The 13,665-nt window shown below is 39.9% G+C and overlaps 1 protein-coding gene across 3 annotated transcripts in view; it reads left to right on the top strand.

The window, feature by feature from the left end:
• The window catches only part of C1QTNF7 (C1q and TNF related 7), a 108,001-nt gene that overhangs the window by 73,634 nt on the left and 20,702 nt on the right, over positions 1-13,665 (top strand). Inside the window, exon 2 of one of the 3 annotated variants that reach the window (XM_032854767.1) lies at positions 5,731-5,792. The exons of the other annotated variants lie outside the window; for them this stretch is intronic. The gene's annotated coding sequence lies outside the window, so the exon portion shown is untranslated. The remainder of the gene's footprint in view (positions 1-5,730; positions 5,793-13,665) is intronic. 3 annotated transcript variants of the gene reach the window in all.

The raw sequence follows: 13,665 nt of genomic DNA, 5'->3' as shown, positions 1-13,665 counted from the left end.
GATCTCGCAGGTTGGAAGAGAAAAACACATGCAATATCACAGAGCTCCACAAAAATGAGATGTATATAAGGACTAGAAAAGGCTTGTCTAACTCTATACCTCAGTGTAAGGCCAGTAGCTGGTATAGGGAGTGGAATAAATTTCAGTGAAGTGAATGAATGGTCTGGAATTAGCAGAGCCAGCTTTCAGGTGATCTGGAAGAGTGGTAGGTTCTAGACAGCCTGAAGAGCTATGGAAAAGCAAAAGAAGCCCAGCAATGAGCAAGGCAAAGACCACTGGTAGGTCAAAGTCAGTGTGGAGTCCTGGATGGTGGGCCAAGAGGGCTTGCACCTTGGATGCAGAAGACGTAGGAATAGATTCTACCTCCTTGGCCACATGACTGATTTTTGAGCAAGGGCCCCTGGGAAGCTTTTTAGGAAAGACTCATACTTCAAAGACTCCATAGAAGAGGAACCCTCTGGGAACTGAGGGCTTCTGATACACTTGAGACCTGACCACACCAGAGGAAGACTCTGGTGTCTTGCCAGAGCTGTCAATCCAGGGAGATAATGAGATGACTTCAACCCAGACAGTGTGTTTCATCACCTGTATGCCATCTGGCAGGGTCAGCTGAGCACCCACTATGCACCCAGCATGGCTCTAGTTCTGTGAAATTCAGATGACCGGGGCTTAACCCGTGGCTGGGGCTGCATAGAAAATTTGGGGATACCCAATCCAGAGATGGTACTATTGTTAATACCACTGTGGAACAAGCTTCAGTGTCCTCTCCACAAAGCATGTTGCCATGATCAAGCATCAGCAAGGGTCAGCTTTGCCAACTTTTAGCGTTACTTCCAAATTGAAGATTCTGTGGCTCTGTCTGTGTTCCAGGGACTAAGGTTGCCTGACTGTTGGGGAGCTTACTTTCCTCTGGATTTTGTTTTCATACAGGAATAGGGTAGTGTAAATTCACACAACATTTTGGAAAGCAGTTTGGCAACATATATCAAGAGAGACATAAAACATCCAAATCTTTTGACCCAATAATTCCATTTCTGGGAATCTATCCTAAGGAAATAATCCTAAATAGGGATAGAGGCTTATGCACAAAAGTTTTCAATGTAATGTTATTTATAACAGAAAAAAATGGAAATAGCTTAATTGTCCAATCATTGGGGGGGAAGAAGATTAAATAAATTATAGTATAACTACTTGATGAATATTATTTGGCCATTAACGTTTCCAAAGAATAACAGAAGAGAGATGCTTATTATATAATATTAAGTTAAAGAAAAAGCAAGCAGATGATCCAGCAACCCCAGTTCTCAGTACATATCCAAAGGAAAAGAAAACAGGATATAAAAAAGATAGCTGTACTCCCATGTTTATTACAACATTATTCACAATAGCCAAGATATGGAAACCACCTACAAGCCCATTACCCATTGGATGCATAAAGATGTGGTATATACAATTGAATATTATTCATCCATGAGACAGAAGGAAACACTACTATTTGAGACAATGTGGATGGTCCTTAAAGTCATTATGGTAAGGGAGCTATGTCCAACTGAGAAAGACAAATACCATTTGATATCACTTATATGTGGATTCTAAAAAAGCTGACTATGACATTGTATGGCTACAATGGCTATCGTATTACAATACATATATGTAACAAATCAACATGTTTTACTCCTCAAATTTACACAATGTTGTGTGTCAGATATATTTTAATAAGGAAGAAAGAAAGAAAGAGTAGTAACCATGATAGATAATATCACAAATCTTTGAGCAGATTATCTATGCATGCACACACAAACACAGAACAAAAAGCAACAGAAAAAAATAAACCAGAATGGTAACAGTGGTTATCTGAGAGATAGAACTATAATTTGTGTTACTTTTATTTTTTCACCTTTTCCTCTTCTACAGTTTTTCTTTAATGAGTACATATTTAAAATAAAATGTGAATAATTCTGTATGACAATGATATTGAGCATATAGAGCATAGACAATAAATTTTGAGGTTAAAAAAGAATACATGTATTTTGATGAAAACTTTGTAAACTGTGAACAAGAAAACGTATTAGAAGGAAATCACACACACACGCACACATATAGTCAAACAAAAAAATAAAAAAAATAAACCTGTCACTGGTTGCATTAGAAACATGACCAGTGTTTGGTTCGTTTTCTTTTCTCTCTTTTTTTTTTTAAGATTTTATTTATTTATTTGACAGACAGAGATCTCAAGTAGACAGAGAGGCAGGCAGAGAGAGAGAGGGAAGCAGGCTCCCCGCTGAGCAGAGAGCCCGATGCGGGACTCGATCCCAGGACCCTGAGATCATGACCTGAGCCGAAGGCAGCGGCTTAACCCACAGAGCCACCCAGGCGCCCTGGTTTGTTTTCTTATCTGTCTTTGCCCAACAGTGTTATCTGTCATAGTCCTTCATTCTTGCCTTCCTCCAATCCTTCTTCACATGGCAGTCCAAGAGATCTTTTAAAACTGTATGTATGGTCCTGTCTCTCCCCTTGCTTCGTATTGCTGTTCACATAAAGTCCAGGATCCACAATGACCTTTCCACTCCTGTGATCAGCCTCTGCCTCAGTCTCTACCTGGATTTCTCATCATGCTTCTCACACTATTCTGCTCCTCAACAGCTTTGTCTTACTTTTTCCAAGGTATCTTATCCTCTTTCAGAGCCACGTTTTTCCTCAAGCTGTTAGCTCTGTCTAGACAGCCTACTCTACCCCACCTCGCACCTATTTTCCCAGATACCTGATATCATCCTTCAAGGTTCAAGAAATTGCTTAGAAGTTATTCCTTCAGAGAGTTACTCAAACCACATAGATGGGATCATTCTGAAAACACTGATCTAGAGCCCAGAAGGAGCACCACCAAATTCAAGCATTTCCTAGTACCAGCAAGAAGGTAAATTCTAAATACTGCTAAAACAAACAAACAAAAAGACAAAACAAACAAACAAACAAAAAAACCCAACAACAATGAAAAAAAGGAATATCTCTGACCTAGAATTGCTTCTCCTTTCACCAACAGAAACCAACATTTCTTGAGTAGCACAAATGCCAGTCAATGAGAAGCATTACTTCATTAATTTTAACAATCATACCTGGTCTGAGCAGTTCTAGATTTTTAATTTATAGAAGAGAAAAGTGAGGTTTAGAGAGTTCATGCAAATTGCCCAAGGGATCATGGCTGGGCGATGACGACTTTGGCCTTCAAAGACGGTGGTCTTATTCCGCCAGCTGCCACAAAGAAATGTCAGTAGGAAGAGAGAAGATGTGGAGAGTCCTGCTAATTTAGACTGTGGTAACATTCCATTTCTTTCTTCCTTTTTTGCCAAAACCACTATACTCAGCTTTCTTCCCAAGCACACTATGAGTCACTGTTGGATTTCAAGCTCTTTCTCCACTGGGATGGAGTCAGTGAGAATGTTGTTTTGGCTGGCAGGGGATATGCATGCAAGTGGTACCACCTGCTGCTAAATCTTTGCCTTTGTTGGATCTATTGTCACTCTTAACTCTGAGACTGGCTCACTTCCCTGGGTCTCCTTCCAGAATGCCTCCAATGTTTTCAGCAAGAAGCAAATCAGAGAACAAGGGTCTTCTGTTATCCGGGTAGATATTTAGAAACACTAGACACTTGGAATAGAACTGAAATGCCCACAAAGAAGTGAACTTAACAGTTTTCAATAAATGTAAGCTATTATTATTATTATTATTAATAATAATAATTATTATGATAATGATCATCATCATCATCACCAGCATCACCATTTTTCTGCCTAGATAATGTCACACAGACATTCTCAAAACACAGAAATGTTTCATCACTAAATGGCCATATTACCTCTGGCCTCCTTGCAACCATAGGCCCCTGGGTGGTTTTCAGGTGCAAACCAGGTGGGCACAGAGAACACAGGACAGAAAACTCATCATAAAACAGGAGCCAAAGCTGCAATAGTCAGAGCAGCAAAAATAATGCCAGCAATATTAACTCACTTCATAGTTACTGAGTGCCTATTGTGCTCTACACAATGTGGCACTCATTTTCTGTGGATTATTTCAATTAATCTTTACAACAATCATAGGAGAGAAGCAGTATTAGTGTCCTCATATTAAACTGAAGGTTTGGTCTGGGGGTCAGAAAAATCTGAGTTTGAATGCCAGAACTATTACTTAATAGCTTCACGACCTTTGCAAATTCTCTCATTTAGGATCCTGACTGTCCACTTCTATAATAAGCAGATAATAATACCTACTGCACTCAGTGGTCAGGATTTACAATGGTTAGCCTATAGTAGGTGCTTCATAAATAGGTGCTATTATTTGTTGCCTTCAAATTAGGAGTCCCCATAAATGATGTTGATTATTAGCCCCTTGAAGAACCTCCTCTGGGCTGCCAGCTGTAACCCTTCAGATAGGTCCCTTGCCCTGGCCCCGTAACTAATGTCCTGGGAGGGCAGGTCCTCCCAGAGACCATTAGAGAAAGAGAAGCCCTTTGTAGCCAGCTAGAAGGGAAAGCAGTTGTTTTTTACTTCCAAGGTGTTCTGGGAATCCGAGAGCAAGGTGGATCTCACCATTCCAACAAAAGCCACTTCACATACCAACAAGTAATACCTCTTCCCATATGTGCCTTCTGTGATTTTCCCTTGCATTTGTCCTGTGGCAAAGTTCTATCTAATGGATATTTTGGGTCAAACAATATTACAGAGTGGACTTAACTATTGGAATGAATTTAAATAGGAAAGTGATATTATTCACGGACATGGCAAATATTCATTTATCAAGTGCCCATTGTTTGGGTTCACTTTAGTAACACACGAGAGCTCGGACTTGAAGTAGAAGATGACAAGACCGCAGAGAGCAGCTCAGAGGCTGTTGCAAGAGTTTGGGGGAAAGACAAGGAAGTAGGGGAGCTACTCATGTGGCTGTTGAAGCATCCTAGTCAGTAGTTGCCTCCAAAACCCAATCAGCATTGAAGACTAACTTTCTTGCTCTTATTCTAGAATAAATCATTAATCTACCACTATATAGCAAGCACGTCTAGATTCTAGCCCTTGGCTGCATGTGGGTAGCATAGGTGAATGAGACAGGGTTCTTGCCCCAGAGGAGCACGTTATAAGGGGTGCTTTCTCATACCTGAGTCTATATAAGGTATTACTCATGTACAGAACCCTAGATTCCCCATAGAGACTGAAAATCCCCTAAAAGTAGGGGTTGGCTTCTCCACATTTATTGGGGTCCCAATGACTAGTACCTCTCTTCCCTTCTAGAACTTTAGACAAACTGAAAAATGAAACACATGATTGTGGGCATCCATATTGTGGAAATAAGTGAAGTCAAACCAGATGAGAACAAGAAAAGGTTATTTATTCTGAATTTGCTATAGCAAGGGAGTGAACCATCATCACATACATTTTGGCAGAGTCTCAAAGACAGACAAAGGGGTGTGAAAGCTTTATAGTAGAAGAAACCAGGAGGCTGATTGAAGGCTGTTGGTTTGGGGAGGAGGAGGATTTTGGAGTCCTCTTTGCCCCTCACCAGCACTGTCAATCTACCCCTAATCTCAGTCCCCTTGTGCACCATGAGGAAGTCCTAGAAGCTCCCTCCTGGGCTCATGGTAAAGAATAACCAAGAAATACATATAAAGTGCTTAGGACAGTGCCTTGACACAATAAGCACTTGATAAATGGTAACTATTTTTTTATTTTTCATCATTCAAAGATGCGGCATCTCAGAAACAAGCTTAAGTGTCCATCGATGGATGAATGGATAGAGAAAATATGGTATGTATATACAATGGAATATTATTCAGCCATAAAAAAGGAATAAAATCCTGCCATTTGCCACCCATGCATGGGCATTATGCTAAGTGAAATAAGTCAGGCAGAGAAAGACAAATGTCGTATGATCTCACTTATATGTGGAATCTAAAAACAAAACCAAAACTCAGACACATCCTACAGAATGTAGATTGGTAGTTTCTGAGGTTGGGGTTGGGGAGGGTGGGTGACATGGGCGAGTGGGGCCAATACATACAACTTCCAGTTATAAAATAAACAAGCCCTGGGCGTGCCATGTACAGCATGGGGACTATAGTTAATACTGCACTGTACATCCTAAATTTGCCAAGACAGTAAACCTTAAAAGTTCTCCTGGCAAGAAAAAAAATATTTGTTAACTATGTATGGTATTGGATGTTAATTAGACTGTGTGACCATGTCACACCATACACATATACTGAATCACTATGCTATGCACCTGCAATGAATACGACATTCTATGTCTATCATAGCTCAATGTCTGAAAAAAAGAACATGCACACACACACACAAAGATACAGCATCTCTCATATGCCCCATATTTCTTAGGCAAGTGAACAAATTAAAGTTGGCACAACCTGGAGGTATAGAGGCATTGTGAAGCAGACACATAGAGGTTTTGCTCTCATGGTCTGTCAGTCCGGTTGTCACTGCCCAAGTTCTCCCTTCGTCTCTCTCAATGAACAGCACCATTGGAAGGGGCAGTGCCCAGCCTTGTGGACACCTGCTCTGAGGCTGACCTGCTCCATTCTGTGCCAATGGACTCTTCAGCTCCCAAGGCAACTCGGATCACCCCGTTAGCCTTCACCTTCAAGACTCCAGGATTACCTGATATTTTGAAAACAGCATTGGCTCTCCAGTGTTTTCTAAATAATCTCAAGTCAGTTTGACAGGTTTTGTTAGTGAAAGCCAAACACAGCAGCACCTGGCACTAGCAGGACCCATCCTGGATATGTGGCGGCGTGGAAGACCAGCTCTGTGGGGTCTTCCCTACTGAACTCGCCTGGCTTCTTGGAATTTCTGTAATGGGTCGTCAGAGAACTCCCACTGCACTCTGAAAACATCCCTGAAAAAGCTTAACAGCTCTGTAAAATTACATTTCAGAACTTTTAGTTCACACTATGGCAGCCTGTGAGTAAAGTGCTTTTAAGACATTTTTGACTTATCTAAAATATTCTTGTTTTTGATTAAGAAGTCTCAAGGGCCGAGGGAGCTGCAGGGTGTCAATCGCTCTGTTATTTGTTATCCAAGATGATAAAAATTCCTAAGTTTTCTGAAATAGCTACAGAATAAATGATACGATGTGTGGAATTCGCCTCAAAAGCTACCAAATGCAAGTGTTAGGGGGGAAGGGAGCCTAAGTGAATAGGGCACCAAGGAAACAATATTCCCCTTAGGTAACTTGCAGCTGGCTGCTGGATGCCTGGGGCATCAGTAGGCATCACATTCATGTATGTTTGAAATGTTCTGCAATTTTTAAAACATTTCTTTTGATTTAAAATATGAGAAGTGATATTTTGGACATAAGGAGGAGTATCAAGTATTATGGTCAAAGATAATGCTATTTGTTAATTCTCAATTATATTTCTATATATAAAAAAATACTGCAGTGTCTTCTCCATGTGAAGTTAGGAATGAGGGATTGCTGAGCAGCCATGCTATGAAAGGAGTGACTCTTGGAAATCATATAAGGACCTGAGTACTAAATCCAACATCCTATGCAATTGTGACCTTTGGGCAAGTCACTTATTCTCACTGCATCTGTTTTCTGGTCTGTAAAATGGGAAAATCAGGCTGATGCCCTCTGAGGATCCTTCCTTCCCTGATGGTGTGAGATTCTTGCTGGAATATGAGTCCATGCACATCAGGATCCTCTCTTCCTCTTTCAACTCTGATCCCCAGGGCCTGGGACAATTCCTGGCACACAGTAAGAGCCAATAACATTTTTTCATTCAATGAGTGAGTGAACATGCAAGCTAGTTTTCTCACAAGAACTCTCTTCTTTCCTATAATGAAAGCAGAGTGGGTTTAGAAACCACACTGAAAAGCTGGAAAAGTGGCAAACAAGCATCACCTCCATGTATATTATCCTGGTTATAACCTATCGGGGTTGGGGGAGAATTGACGGCTTGACTTATAAAATCTTATTTGTAGTCCTTCAGGGGCTCCTACCACCCCAGGAAAAAGATCAGAACTTTCCATGGCTAGGAGAGCCATCCTCCCTCCAGGCTCAGGCTCTCCTTTGCTCCTTATCAATGGCCTTCCTCAAAATTATCCTCTTCTACCTCAAGACATTTGCATGTGGCAATCCCTCAGCCTGAAAATGTTTTCTCACAACCTCTTATTGGTTAATGCCAGCTTCTGTTTCACATTTTAGGCCAGATACCATATCTCTAGGCAAGCCCTTCCTGATCCATAGTCTCAGCTATGTCAGTCACCCTCCTAACACTCCCAAAACACTCTTCACTTTTCCTTTAGAGCACCCATTAGAATTTATTGAATTTATCGAATGACCTTAGCTGTCCTTGATATAAGTAAGAAACAACTTCCTTCTTTCCCCATCACTTCTTCTAGTCAAATTATTTTGGATCCTTCTTCTCTGTCCTTTCATGACATCTCAGGCAAATTCCTTAACTTTCTGGTCATTTTTGGTTACATGACCCAATTTCATTATTTAATTGTGACTTATTTTCACATATTAAAAAGACAAATTTAAATAATAACTTTCATCTCACATCTAAAACATAGCCTGTTCTCTTTCCATGCATTTAACTCAGGATCTACTATGGTTTTTTGCTCTTCCTCCAACTCTTCTCCCTCCTTCCACTTTGAACATGTCTAGAGTCAGATCAGAACATAAACAAATTATAAAAACATGATCAAATTATTTTTGCTCAGTATGAGCTATTTTCATGGTTCTCTCCTGCCACACACAGGTGTGCCCTGTCTTTAAATGCCAGCTCTCTCTAGTTGAACATATTCCCAGGGTCATTAGAAGCTTTCTGAGAGACCTCCATACCACACCGTTCCCTGAATGGGTGATTCACTCCTTGGTTGGTACTTTGCACTGCCCTACACCAGCCTCAGCTTCTGTACTCATTAATGTACTCAATGGCTTCTTACTGGCTACCTTGTTCTAGGAAGACTCTGACCTGGCTTAAGTTTCCATCTCGATGGCCCAACTCCACCTTCATTCTTGGTACCATCTGTCTCTTAAGAAATTCATGTACCCTTGTCTCTCAGATGGCTATCCCTATGCTGGCTCCCTTCTCTGACAGCCTTTTGCCTTTATAGAGCTAGAATTCTCTAGTTTCTATGACATCATAAGATATCAACCTCCAGGGATGGGTCAAGCTCCTCCAGAACCTATTTATTGCATTTCTCTGATCCTGTGAAAGCTGCAAGGCTTTTAGCTTCACAGTTTAGTTAAACATCCAACTGGAAAATAAACAGCTTCTTTCTTGTGGGCCTCTTTCCCACTATTGGTGATCTCTTAAAGTCCTTGTCACCTGGCTGGAGAGGGGGTATCACTCTTCCCTTACTTCCCTCATAGGAAAGAAGGGGAGAGCTCATTAGCACTCTCTTATCAGCTAACAGCTTTTTACTTTGGAGGCTCTCTTCAACCATTACTTGTTTTTTTTAACTTCTAGTTTTCTTTTATGTGGATGGAAAGTGGACCACAGCTCAGTGTCAGATCCAGCTGTTCTTAGCAAGTCTTAAAGGAATGTATGGACATTGACTGCCCATTATTCCTTGCTTTGAGTTCTCAGTTGAAACTCCAAGATGATGGGAAATCCAAATTAACAACCTGCTAAACAGAGTTCTGTGATTATTTGATGAATGTCTGTCTTCTCCACTAGACTTTTCCTCTAAAAGGGCTGTACATTTACTCTCCCTTGAACACCAAGACCAAGCATTCTGTAGCTAGCATATAGTAACAGCTTAATAAATATGTGATGAGGTAATGAATAGAAGAACAACAAGAGGAAGGAGGGAGAAGACCAGATTTATATGACTGGAACCCTGTGGTTTAGAAGGACTAAAAGACAGGGCATCATTTGAACAAGAGAAGATCAAAGATTCCCAAAGCCTGACTGTCCATCAGAATTACTCATAGACTGTTTGAAAAAACAAATGCTTTGCCCTAATTTGCTGATATGCTGAATCAATAGACCTAATTGAGAGTCCATGAGCTAAAGTGTATAGGAAAAGTCCAAATAATTTGCCAGGAGGGCTCAAGGGAAGACAAGGCTGTACCTGATGGGGAGAATCAGGGAGACTTTTTGAAGCATCAAAGAGATTTTCTAGACAAAGCAAAGGATAAGGATGAAAAATGTAAGCAAATGAAGAAAAGGGCATGGGGAAGACATGGTTAGCAGGAACTTGCAAGCCAGAGGAGATGAAATAAGTAAGGCAATGAGGCAAGAAAGACATTAGATTCCAGACAAAATCTAGTGCTCCAGGGAGGAAGAGGACTCAGGTGTACATTCCACCTGCCTGAAAGCTCTTTAGATGCAGGAACCTGATCTTGTAAAGTTAACAACACCCTGGGGAGGTATATGGTATAGTGGTTGGGTGGGCCAATTGTGGATCAGACTACCCACTGTCTTTATCTCTAAAAGAAGAATGATAAAATTATTCATTTCAAGAGGTTATAATGAAGATTAAGAGAAGTAATTATGTAATGTCATAACATATAAGTGCTCATTGTATATCAGTTAGAACATTTTTTAATAATTCTAGTACCTAGAAAAATGGCAGTTCTGCACATATCTTCCCAACTTTGCATTTTGTTAAGGTTAGGTTGGTGGCTTGAAATTGGCCATGATGGGAAGTGTTTTTGTTTTTTTTTTAAACACTCATCATCCAGGAAATACAAATCAAAACCACAATGAGACATCACCTTACACCTAACAGAATGGCTAAAATAAAAATTTTTTAAATTAAAAAAAAAAAAACAAGAAATAACAAATGTTGATAAAGATGTAGAGAAAAAGGAACTGTTGTGTACTCTTGGTAGGAATGTAAATTTGTGCTGTCACTGTGGAAAATACTACAGAGGTTTCCCCCAAAATTAAAAATACCTTATGATCCCATAATTCCACCACTGGGTATCTACCCAAAGAAAACAGAAATGCTAATTCAAAAAAATACATGCACCCCTATCATGGGAGTATTTACACCAAAAAAAAAAAAAAAAAAAAAAAAAAAACCCACTTAGCAAAACTGCAAAGGAGCCTTAACCTTTTTTTTTAATTTTTTAATTTTTTTATAAAGATATAATGTATTATTAACCCCAGGGGTACAGGTCTGTGAATCGCCAGATTTACACACTTCACAGCACTCACCATAGCACATACCCTCCCCAATGTCCATAACCCAGCCACCCCATACCTTCCACCCCCTTCCCCTCCAGCAACCCTCACTTTGTTTCCTGAGATTAAGAGTCTCTTATGGCTTATCTCCCTCTCTGGTTTCATCTTGTTTCATTTTTCCCTCCCTTCCCCTATGATCTTCTGTCTTGTTTCTCCAATTCCTCATATCAGTGAGATCATATGATAATTGTCTTTCTCTGATTGACTTATTTCACTTAACATAATACCCTCTAGTTCCACCCACATCATTGCAAATAGCAAGATTTCTTTTTTTTTTTTATGACTGCGTAGTATTCTGTTGTATATCTATACCACATCTTATTTATCCATTCTTCTGTTGATGGACATCTAGGCTCTTTCCATAGTTTGGCTATTGAGGACATTGCTGTTATAAGCATTCAGGTGCACAAGCTCCCTTGGATCACACCATTTGTATCTTTAGGGTAAATACACAATAGTGCAATTGCTGGGTCATAGGGTAGCTCTATTTTCAACTTTTTGAGGAACCTCCATACTGTTTTCCAGAGTGGCTGCACTAGCTTGCATTCCCATCAACAGTGTAGAAGGCTGAACGCTTTTTTTGAAAGCTGAACCAATACACTGTTAGATGCTCTGTGGACATTGATAGGATTGTCTAGATTGAATTGCCTTTAGTTGAAAAGTGAGTTAAGGCTACAGGAAAACCAAAGCACAAGCTGAGAGGAAAGACTTCTCTGCATTGGAAAGGCAGAGGACGACCTTGGCCTTGGCATGACTGTCGGGCAAAAACAGAATCTGATTTTTTATTCTCAGCTAATACTCCCTTCAGCATATTCTTTTATCCATCACTTTCACCATTGTCTCTAAAAAAGCATCAAAAAAGCTGAGTGAAATAGTCACTGACAAGCTTTAGCCCCATCAGAGCTATGAATGCTCTAGGAGACAATTTCAAAGGCTAGTTCTCTTTGTGGAGAAGAATATGTCTGAGAAGTTACAGATTATGAGTTATCTAAGATGAAAAATAACTTTTAAAATCTAATATTGCAGAACAGAAAAAAGTAGTGTGGTACCTAAATAATACAAGAAACTTTATCAGCAAACATTAAAGGGAAGTTAAGGAAGTTGTGAATGACACAGAAGAGTGAATATAAATACCCATAATTTGTATCAATACTCTGCCAAGTTAAGGCAGTAATATAAGAATACATCTGTCTCTTTTGGAAGTCAAGAAACAATTTCTAAGTTCTTTGACAGAGATTGTGCTATTTCAAAGAGTGAACGAAAAAAGCCCATTAAGAAGTTATCACATTATAATAACAAAGAACACATCCAAATCCTGACGTTAAGCTTGAAAGGACTGGTGTTCTACTTCAGCCTCTTAGAACACTTCAGTATGGGGAATCGGGAGATTCCTTGAAGTCCGAGAGTCAAATCTTACACATGATAAAGTGTTGTTGTGTGATGTTCTACTGGTATTAAACTAATGGAAGCATTTTACCCCCAGTTACCTGCTTTGCCTAGAAGTTCAATATGGTCCTTTTCTTTCAATGAATTGTTAGGATCCCATTTGCTTTTATTAGCATGTAGACTACTTAAGACCTCAATCCTCCCCTCCATGAATAACCTAAGAATTCTAGGGGTTTGCTTGGTTCAAAGGAGTCATTCCTAATTCCAACCCAGGTAAAACATACAAAACAAAACCTTTGGTTGTCCACCTTTCCCATTGATTGAGCTGTCACCAAATGGTGACACCATTGAACACTAGCCATGCACATTCCAGGAGGTGCTTTTGTAGAGGATGCTCTTGCTGACCCCAATATTACCCTCTTACTAAGTTTCAATGTAATAATCCTTTTAATTCACCATTCTATGTTTAACCACTATTCCCCCAAGGATATCTGCTCTGACAGAATGACTGAAAGCAGACAAACTTGCAGCCTCATTCATATACTGTACCAAAGCCACCACCCCAAAATTCTTTAGTCCTTACCTCCTGGTCAGTTCCATTCTGTGATTTCTTGATGACATGCCTTAGACCAGACCAAACCTATAGTCCAAGACTGATTTCCTTAAATTTGCATCATGGAGAGGAATTGGACCCTTGGTTCCTTCCTTCTAGAAGACCGTGGGTGCTTTAAGCAAATAATCTCAACACCTCGCCAGCCAAAAATCCCTGGGAGGGAAAACCTTCATTCAGCTACTACCAAGTACCTACTTATATGCACAACACTAAAAGAGTCACTTGAGTGACTTCTCTCAATAAATATCTCCTTCAAGGTGTCTCATATCTCTACCCATATGTGTAGATGTGGCATTTTTACAAATTCCATCTCATCAAACACAAGCACTTTGATGAAGAATACTAGAACTGTGAGAGAACTTAGAAATAATGAAAGATACAATTTCATTTTGAGGATGAGAAGACAAACCCAGGGACATCTGATTAAGATCATGCTCTACAAAATGGTGGTATCAGGGGAGGA

Source organism: Lontra canadensis, unplaced genomic scaffold, assembly GCF_010015895.1.
Source record: "Lontra canadensis isolate GAN:19392208 unplaced genomic scaffold, GSC_riverotter_1.0 scaffold1, whole genome shotgun sequence".
NCBI classification, from domain to species: domain Eukaryota; kingdom Metazoa; phylum Chordata; class Mammalia; order Carnivora; family Mustelidae; genus Lontra; species Lontra canadensis.
Note: the sequence above shows the minus strand (reverse complement) of the source record. Positions and strands in the feature narration are given on the sequence as shown.